Below are 10,189 nucleotides of genomic sequence, written 5' to 3'. Positions count from 1 at the left end.
CCCGAGTGGCTATGCAAATAATGTCAGGGACACCAGGACTGACTGAGTTTTTTTTTTTTTTTTCTTTTTAGTGGACCAAGTTGCACCGAATAGCCACATTTAAGCAAAAATACAATTCTCTGCATTGAATAATGACTTCAATTTGATTTTCAAAACATTACAAAATCTTTGAAATAGGTTCCAAAACAGATCAGAAGCCACAATGTGATACACAAAAACAAAACAAAAATCTATTTAATGGAGAAATCTCTGTGTTGTAATTTATACAATGCTTTTCTCGAGACAAATGTACACTTCACTCACTCACTGACTAAACTCTGACCCCCGACCCAAAAGGAAGTTGAAAATACTCTTACTTGGATTAAAAACCAACTTCTGTTTTTATTTTACAAATATCAGTTTATTATTTGTTTTTGATTCAGTAGTGTATTTATACTGCTGGTACAATTTTGTTCCTCTTCTGTTGCAAATAAATCAATAAATCAGTCTATTTGTCTGCCTGTCTGCATTTATATATTATATCACAAAATTAAGATCATACCTTTTCACTGCATAAACTACTCATTCTGCTGCACTAAAACTTACTTGTACATATTTGCATATTGCTCCTGTTATATTTTAAGCTATGTTAAGCTAGATCTTTTCTTCCATTAGATTTCTATTACTATTCTCACTAAGATTTTCACGATTACTGATTCTTTATTTGCACCTTTTATCACTTTTCTTCACCCCCGTGTCTATTATATTCTATTTGAAATATTTTGATTGTATTTCTGATGACGTGTCGATGTAACAACAACAACAACAACAACAAAATTAAGGATGATAAATCATCCATCCATCCATTTTCTACCACTTATCTGGGACCGGGTCGTGGGGGCAGCAGTCTAAGCAGAGATGCCCAGACTTCCCTGTCCACAGACACTTCCTTCAGCTCTTCCGGGAGGATCCCGAGGCGTTCCCAGGACAGTCGAGAGACGAGAGACATAGTCTCTCCAGCATGTTCTGGGTCTTCCCCGGGGTCTCCTCCCGATGGGACATGCCTGGAACAGCTCCCCATGGAGGCGTCCAGAAGGCATCCCAAAGAGGTGCCTGAGCCACCTCAGCTGGCTCCTCTCGATGTGGCGTAGTAGCAGCCCCTCCCACACTTCCCACTACCAAGAAGTCCAGCATGCACTGGTTTTAAAGGTGGGATATTATGTGCGTTTTAGCCCTTTAGTATCATTCTACAGTTCACTCAAGCAGCTGCTTTTGCCCAAAGTTGGATGGTGAAAGCTGCATGTGTCAAAAACAACTTAAATCAAATTTGCCTCTGCATCAGGCTGCCTCAAACGACTGGAAATGAGTCCCTGTCTCTTTAAGAATCTTCTCAGCTTAGTGACACACCCCCCTCAGAGCGTGCATCTCTATATGCATTCTCCGAGAGTGGAGGGGCGGGGAAGCGTAAGCTCTGCAGGAGGAGCTGTGCAGACTACACCAGAGCTGGGGCGGAGCGGTGCATTATGGGCGGAGCTGTGCAGCACTGAGCGTTTCAGCACTCAACATGGCTGCCAGGGGGAGATTCAGGTATTGCTTAAATATGCGTGAATGATTCAGGAAGCAACTCCATGCATCTTTTTAATGGGGAAATGACACTATAGCATCATGCAAAGCTCAAAAAAGTGGATTTTACACATTACCCCTCATTTAAAGGAGGGGTATCATAGTAACAAAACAGAACAAAATTACGAGGAATCTCTAATTAAAGAAATAGGGCACAAAAAGACCATTTCTAATCTAAACTCACAGAATTGATGAACAGGGAAAAAAACTGATCCTATCACTCTTTCCCAACTATTGACAGCGCTCTATCTACCGTGTTCAACAATACTGAACGATATTGAAGGTTCTTCACCCAAAGGTTTCACAAATGAAAAATGCCAACACTAGGCCACTAACAAGACGAGAGAGGGATCATTTGACCCTTTCATGGAATGGAGCATGTAAATGTACATGACGACCAGGGCTCAGGCGGTGCCAGGAAGTCTACCCGTGAGGGCATTAACGACTTTAGTTTTTTTTTTTTCAAGTCGACTTATCCGTCAATAAAGTCGAAGTCGAGTCGACAAGTCCTGATGACATCATCACATTGACAGGGGGGAACAACACGGACACACAGCTGTCCAGCAATGAGCAACTTGTATTAAAATTCACTGCAGCGTACTTGCTTCCGCGATTCAGAAACAGAAATAAAAGGCTAAACAAATTCTGATCCTAAATGACAATATATTGACAATGTACGTGATTCATTTTTAGAAACAATCTGTAATAAAGGAGCAGATAGACAGTTTGGAGTGCCGGAAAAGCTTCTCGAGGATGCGTGGATCCGTGCATCTGCATGGAACTCGCACAGCTGAGCCCAAAAATGTAGTGTGGGAGAAACTACCTGCGCATCGGCGGTGCACCAACGTGAACAAGACAAGTATCAACAGTCCTTCTGAAATTTTAATCTGAACAAAACAAAGGCTAACACCTAGAGTTTCTTTTAAATTTAACTGCACAACATAAAGTGCAATTACATCGGCAGTCGAGATGCACTCCATGAGTGTCCGCATCATGTTTGAAAAAAGGAGCTTGTTGTCTTAATGAAATAAAAAACAAAACAATCAAAACCCAATGCTGTCAAAATTGTAATTCAATACTGGTCTTGCTTGCACAGTTCACAGAACATTACTTAGACAACAGTTTTCAACGTGAAATAAATGGAAATTAAAAACCAGAACTGCAAATAGGCAGCAATCAGAAACCAACTTCAACTTGCAAAAAAAAAAAGAAAAAAGAAAAAGAACTCACCAGCCTCTAAAGCGAAAGGGTAAAAAAATTATCCTTATTGCTGTACTATTCTGAGATTACACTCAGTTTAGTAATCCCACTCTGGGTCATCTTCCCTCACATGGGCTTGTGCTTTTTTTTTTTTTTTAATGGAGAAAGATGAGCACATCCACATGGAGCGCTGTCGGGGGATCGGTTGAGAGAGAGAATAATCTGCGACTTGTCGACTCCTCCAAATTTACATCGACTTGTGCGACGGGAATCGACTAGTCGACAAGTCGACGGTTCTGTTAATGCCCTACTACCTGTCTCTCCTGTCATGTAAATGAGGCAATCACAGCTGCTTGAACAAGCTCAATAGTTAAGCATTGGTGTACAAAAAAGGCTATGAAAGGCTAACGATTTAATTTAAAGCCATTCAATTTCCCCTTTTGGTCTGGTGGGGTCGGGGGTCGAGCGCTGGGCCCCCAATATTAATGACCTTCGCCTTCTCCTGGTGTGAACGGCCCCACTGGTAGTGTTTTCCCACGATGCTTAGTGCCATGCCATGTCTCCTCTGCTGTGTGCAAATAATTCGGTGTGTGTGTGTGTGTGTGTGAGAGAGAGAGAGAGCGAGAGAGTGGGCGTGGACAGACACGTTCAAGTGCATATCTGGCTCAGAAGCAGCCTGTTCTGAGGAGGGCTTGTCAAAGCGACTTTTTAGACCGCTGAAACTCCAAAGGATGAATCAGGGGCAAACAAACTTAAATACTTTGTTTTTGGGCTTCTAAGACTGATATGATGTGACTGAAAAATAGCATAATATGCCCCCTTTAGAGGGAGTATTTCTTCAATGACAGGTGAAAAATGAGAATGATTTGAATAATATTTGTAGTAAAATCCGTGTATCATTCGTTCAATTGATATTCAATTAAGAATCAAAAAACTAAATATTGAAAAATAAGTCGTTTTTCCTTTTTTTTTTTTTTATTAAATGAAAACAAATAAATGAAAATTGGTTTGTTTTTCAATATCCCGTTTGTTAAGACAGATCAAATAAAGGAAAGTTGAAATACGGCCACAGAGCAGACTTTAATTTGATTTTTCAATTTCCTCGATCTCCGTGACCCGGAAGTTCTATCGTCTGTGTTTTGGTATTTGTCTGCGGGACAGTGGGCGGGTCACGTCAACCTGTGGGCCAGTTTAAGTCCAGCACACACTACAGGATGATCAGGCCGAATTTTGCCCCGATCTTCTCCTCCTGACCGAAGCCGACAAGGTCCGACAGTCGGGAGTATGCGGGACCAACCTTCGTGTAGTGTGCGGTGTGTTCCCAGAGATTTTTTCCGGTCGGAGCCTTCACGCGAGGCGTCAGAAGGGAAGATCATAGATAATGAACATGTTTAATATTTCTGATCGCAAATGCTGTGGTGTGTGGTGCTCTGAGAGGAGCTGATCAGCTCCGAGCTGACCTGTCCACTCCCTCGGAATAAAGCTCCCTGATTGGCTGGAGCTGCTGCTTAAAAAAATCCCCTCTCAGCTGTCAGAGATCGAGACATACGTGAAATATATTTACTATATGACAGTGAAAGAGAAAAGTCAGAACTCCTAAACTCAGCAGTGCAGAAGTATCATGAAACTTACCAAAGCTCAATGAGATTTTATTGTGGTGTGAACTATCCAATCTGGGGACAAAAAGAATGATTTAAGATCTTTGGTGATTCAAAAAAGTACCACAGACTGCTACCAATATACTGATGTGAATGAATGAACAGAGGGAATGAATGAATTTTCCCTTATTATTGAAAATGGAGATGAATGTAAACACAGGAATGAAGGGAAAGGCACAAAGTCACGTTGGACTAGCGAGATTTGGAAGACTGAGGAGCGATTTTCTGATGAAGAATCTGCTAGTGAGCGTTCTGCTCCAGAGCGACACCACACACTAAAGATCAGGAGAGGAAGATCTGGTGCGATCTGTCCTCTGTTGTCTTCTCGTGTGTGGTCTCTGAATCGAGGAAGACTGAAAAAATCCTGTAGTGTGTGCTGCCGAGTGGAGCAGTAGAATAAAGTTAGACTCTGACAAATGAAAGCTACTTTTTTAAATCACCAAATATCTTAAATCATTCGTTTTGTCCCCAGATTGGATAGTTTACACCAGAATAAAATCTCATTGAGCTTTGGTAAGTTTCATGATACGTCGCTCTGTCGCTCTGAAGGCACGGAGTCAGGGAGGTTTTTTTTTTGTTTTTTTTTTTCCATGTATTTTTTTTTCTCATTCTTCCGTGATGGTTAATAATGGAGATGAATTATTACTTTGGAATTATTGCAGGACTGGCGATGCAGATGAATGAATCAGATCGGAGTTTGGGTCTGAATGGAGGAAATACAGTTTATCCAGGAGCGATCCAGTTATTGAGGATTAACCCCTCATTATCTGCACTGTTGAGTTTAGGAGTTCTGACTTTTCTCTTTCACTGTCATATAGTAAATATATTTCACGTATGTCTTCATCTCTGACAGCTGAGAGGGGATTTTTTTTAGCAGCAGCACCAGCCAATCAGGGAGCTTTATTCCGAGGGAGTGGACAGGTCAGCTCGGAGCTGATCAGCTCCTCTCAGAGCACCACACGGGATTTGCGATCAGAAATATTAAACATGTTCATTATCTACGATCTCCCCTTCCGATGCCTCCCGAGAGGCTCCGACCGGAAAAAAATCTCTCTGAACCCCCGCACACTACACGAAGATCAGACCCGAACTCATTATCATACTCCCGACAGTCGGACCTTGTCGGCTTCGGTCAGGAGGAGAAGATCAGTGCAAAATTCGGCCTGATCATCCTGTAGTGTGTGCTGGACTTAAACTGGCCCACAGGTTGACGTGACCCGCCCACTGTCCCGCCGACAAAAGCCAAAACACAGACGATAGAACTTCCGGGTCACGGAGATCGAAGAAACTGAAAAATCACATTAAAGTCTGCTCTGTGGCCGTATTTCAACTTTCCTTTATTTGATCTGTCTTAACAAACGGGATAATCAAAAACAAACCAATTTTCATTTATTTGTTTTTATTTTAAAAACAAAAAAAGGAAAAACGACTTATTTTTCAATATTTAGTTCTTTGATTCTTAATTGAATATCAATTGAACGAATGATACACGGATTGTAGTAAATTTCTTCCTTATTGCACCTCTAAGTTCTAACAAAAAAAGTTTGCAATCATAAATTTGGGAATATATTCATATTCATGTATAGGCAGAGAGAGTGAGAGAAAGCATAAAAATGTACCTCTCAAAAGGACCACGGACTCTGTGTATCACTTGGAACATCAGGATGTCGTCAACAAGCAGAATCTTGTCTTCCAGCCTAGAAGCGCAGCGGCCTCAGGCAGCCAGCATTGGCCAAGTACTCCTGAAGTGGTTCTGTTTTTGCTAGCAGATCTTTGAATGATTTACAATCTGCAACCTTATAACAGGTAAACAACAAAATTTGTGCTGTAATAAAACCTCTACCCCTCTATGCTAATCAAGAGTGTATAAATAGATGCACATACCATAACATGTCAAACTGAGGAAAAAAGATTCCCCCCCCCCAAAAAAAAGCAACAACACACAAATCTATAACAAGAATGAATAATCACATTAGAACAGTCAGTGCATTCAGTGTCTTATGTTGAAAAAACACCTGAAAACCTTTTTTGTTGTCACTTGGACCAAAAATACACAATGACTGAACAGTATTAGGCTCAATCCAGTCTTTCAGTCTCGCTTTGACCAATGTGCCTATACTGCTAGCTCTAGTTTGGAGCCACGACTGCAGTGTTTTTGAACCACCAACTTCCCTCTCTATCTTTGACCTCTGTGTGCGTGGTCATTTACGGGATAAATGTATAAGATGACTAGCAGGCTGATATTTAGAAAAAAATAAAGGAAAAAAACAATGCTTCTTTTAAATATGAACTTCCCGTAAATGTCGAATGACAGAGTGCGCCTTACTATAAGCTAAACCCACTAATTGAACATGTATTGGCCGCATGTGTATAAAAGATAGGGTTGCCAACACCCAGAGGTTGAAATAAGGGACACCTCCCGTGGGCAGCTGAAAAAAATTGGGATTTTGGGGGGTCAAAAATTCATATATAACAGAATTTTGGCACAGTTATACTTATTACAGACTATGGAAACACATTAAGCTACTGCATTACACCTACAGTAACAAGATTGTAAGAACTCATGATCAGTTTAATCTGTTTGTATTTGAGGCATACAGTGAGACAGTTATCATTCAAGTATCATCCATCATGGACAACGGTTCTCACCCACTGCAAAGGACAGTAGAGGAGCTTAGCAGCTCCTTTAGTGGCCAGTGCAGCAAAGAGTGCTACAGAAGGTCTTTCATCCCCACTGCTATCAGATTACGGTGTAGAATATGTGCAATAACCCTGGACATTATAATATCCTGAACCCCCCCCCCCCCACCCCCCCCCGCCCACACACACACACACACACACACACACACCACCACCACCACCACCAAGAATATCAGCAACACTTTATAATCCATTCACTCTGCCGTATCCATTCACTCTATCATATTGTACATATTTGTGAGAATGCCTGAGGCATTCACACGATTACATTCCTCTTCTGACTTCTTAAGCCGTTTTTTGGCACGCTTCTCCTCCTACAAATTTTGTCCGATTTGAACCATTCAGATATCAAAATGTGCAGCTTTTTAAGGACATTCCGGCTATGTTCTGGCTTTTTAACATCTCTTAAACTTTTTGAAATATTTCAACTTTTGTGCAACTTTTTTCCCCATGTTAACGGATGGAGATTTTTTCAAACTTTGGAACCTTATAACTTCTTCAAATCTTAACCGATTTTAACCATTCCACTTTTAAAATATTCAACTTTTTAAACCCTTTCTTCAACCTTTTTCAACTTTTTCAACTTTGTTCAACTTTTTAAAATATTTCAACTTTTTAAAATATTTCAACTTTTGAAAATTATTTTTAACATTGAAGTCAATGGGAAAACCCTTCAACTGACCTTTAAACTCCTTCAACTTTGACCCCTTACAACTTTGTCATACTTTGACGTAGACACGTCATTTTACTTGCAAAATGTAGGCATTTCTGTCCTCTATTCAGGTGTGTTATATCATGTCCAGATCTTTTACCAAATTCAAACTGTGAGCCTTCAAGTACGGAGAGCATTTCAGCCGTTTTTGGAGTTTACAATGGGTGTGTATTGGAAAAGCTAGAGTGGGAGAAAGGAATTTAGAGTGCGGGAGGCTCTGAATTTAAACCGAAAAAATAATTCTTTTCTCGTCCCCCTGGCCACATTTCTAGCTCAATCTACACAATTACCTCTCTAAACATAGCCATTTTTCTTGTGACCCGTACAATTGAGTCACTTTGTCTCTATCTCAAACGGTTCTCTCTCCAGAGGCATTTCTGTGAGGAGAGCGCAGGATTTTCTCCCATCCACTCCAATGCATTTTGGAGAGAGATTTTCTAGCTCAAATCCAAAACTTCACTCATGTTCGCACCATCGCCGTGGCTGAATGGATGACCCTACAGACATGATTCCTGCACCATTGAATTCATGAAAGACTTCTGAATCTGATTGTGAAAAAATCTTTTTCAATGTCACCTCTGGGTTCTCGAGGAATGACATTTTCTCAACCATGCGCACTCCATAAGAACTGCTGGTTCACTGTCATGGCTGCTGTGCAGCTGGTCACCATAGCAACAGACACACCTGTTGTGCTGACTGCTGCTTGATTAGTCTGGATTTTTCCATTAAGACAGGAGCTCTATTGATCCTCTGTTACTCTGACACTGACACTACTGCTTCTTCAACATTCTTAAAGTTTTTTAAACTTTTTGCAACGTTTTCAAACTTTTTCAACCTTTTTCAACTTTTTTCAAGTTTTTGCTGCGTTTTTCAACTTTTCAACGATTTTCAACTTTTTGCAGTGTTTTCAAACTTTTTCAACCTTTTTGAAATCTTTTCAACTTTTTGCAGTGTTTTCAACCTTTTTCAATGTTTTTCAATTTTTTGCAGCGTTTTCAAACTTTTTCAACATTTTTCAACTTTTTGCAGCGTTTTAAAACTTTTTCAACCTTTATAAATGTTTTTCACCTTTTTGCAGCGTTTTTGACTTTTTCAACTTTTTACAGTGTTTTTAAACGTTTTCAACCTTTTTCAAGTTTTTGCAGCTTCTTTCAAACTTTTTTCAACTTTTTACAGTGTTTTCAACCTTTTTCAACCTTTTTCAACTTTTTTCAACTGTTTACAGTATTTTCAAACTTTTTCAACCTTTTTCAACTTTTTGCAGCGTTTTCACACTTTTTCAACCTTTTTAAACTTTTTGCAGCGTTTTCACACTTTTTCAACCTTTTTAAACTTTTTGCAGTGTTTTCAAACGTTTTCAACCTTTTTCAAGTTTTTGGAGCCTTTTCAAACTTTTCCAACCTTTTTCAACTTTTTGCGGTGTTTTCAAGTTTTGTCAACTTTTTACAGTGTTTTTAAAGGGACTTAAGGCAACTTTTCAAAATTTACCTCAGTGCTGCCGCGATAGGTGTTGCGGGGAACTGCAGCCACCAGCCAAGGCGGCACGGGAGCGCGCACAAACATTTTACAGAATGTCCGGCTTCACAGCGCTGCACCAGGGATGCTCCTGCTGTTTACTACGTCGCGGATTACTGCAGGACCACAGCGCATATTATGTGATTTTTGTAAGCATCCATTTTCACTCCCAAATGCAGCTGAAGTTCCCTCCATGAATCAAACGCATATCCAATATTTATTCGGGTGCCTGCCCTGCTTCGGTCATATTTTTATTTTTTTTTATTTATTTTTTTGACTCACGAGATAACGCTGATAATAGGGCTGCGTTAAACGATTACTTTTGTAATCGATTAATCTAGGAAATAGTTCTTCGATGCATTGATTAATCTAACGATTCATTTTTAAATCCGTCGCGGAGCTCCTCTCCGCCTCCGTGTTTATGCGGCGGGTCCCTGCGCGCTCCGCGGCCGGCACGGAGCGCGTCTCCGCCCGGGAGCAGAGATCCGGAGCTCTCCCGTCAGCCTCCGTGGGGCAGCTCCACTCGGCCCGTGGAAGCCGCCGCCTGCTTCACGCGCCTCCGTGGAGCAAGCCGCGGCGCGGCAGCTCCGGATCTCCGCTCCCGGGCGGAGACGCGCTCTGTGCCGGCCGCGGAGCGCGCGGGGACCCGCCGCATAACCACGGAGGCGCGTGAAGCAGGCCGCGGCTGCTGGAGCTCTCCCGTCGCCGCCGTGGAGCAGCTCCGCGCCGTTTACCCAATCGGCCCCAACTCAGCAGGGAGCGCTGCTGAGACTGGCCGCCTGTGAGTGCTTTGGGATGGGGG

Source organism: Salarias fasciatus, chromosome 4, assembly GCF_902148845.1.
Source record: "Salarias fasciatus chromosome 4, fSalaFa1.1, whole genome shotgun sequence".
NCBI lineage: Eukaryota > Metazoa > Chordata > Actinopteri > Blenniiformes > Blenniidae > Salarias > Salarias fasciatus.
Note: the sequence above shows the minus strand (reverse complement) of the source record.